A 524-nucleotide genomic window follows, 5' to 3' on the forward strand; every position below is an offset into this window, starting at 1 on the left:
CGACTCAAGGACCTTGAGCAGGCTGCCGGCCGGGTCGAACCAAGTTTGGACGCGGGACCGCTCTCCGACGGAGAAGAAATCGACAGTCCAACGAAGAAGGACAAGTCAGTCCGGATCCGGGACTGCAAGTGGAAGAGACCCAAGTCGGCCAAAGGCCGAAAGAAGAACAAAAGTCACTGTAGTGACGACCGCGAAAATTGTGACTCAAATTCGGAGTCGAATGTTTCAAAAGAAAATGGTGACGACGGTTCGTCGAACCATTCAAAAAATTCCGACCGAAGGTCGACAGACGGAAATGGAATTTCGTCAAATAAGAAGAGCTCCAAAAGAGGCGGAGTCACTTCATCCGCCTCGCGGAGAGATCAAGAAGCGGAGCCAGAAGACATCGCGACGCGGCGTGGACCGCAATGGGAGGAGTTGGGGGGGATGCATGGGCGCGGGGAAAGGAGGGATGCAGAGATGGCGGTTCAAAAAGGGGAATGACCGCCAAAACGGGTGATGCGGCAGATCCGTTCAGGCGGGGC

This window comes from Chondrus crispus, genomic scaffold (assembly GCF_000350225.1).
Source record: "Chondrus crispus Stackhouse genomic scaffold, scaffold_299, whole genome shotgun sequence".
Lineage (NCBI taxonomy): Eukaryota > Rhodophyta > Florideophyceae > Gigartinales > Gigartinaceae > Chondrus > Chondrus crispus.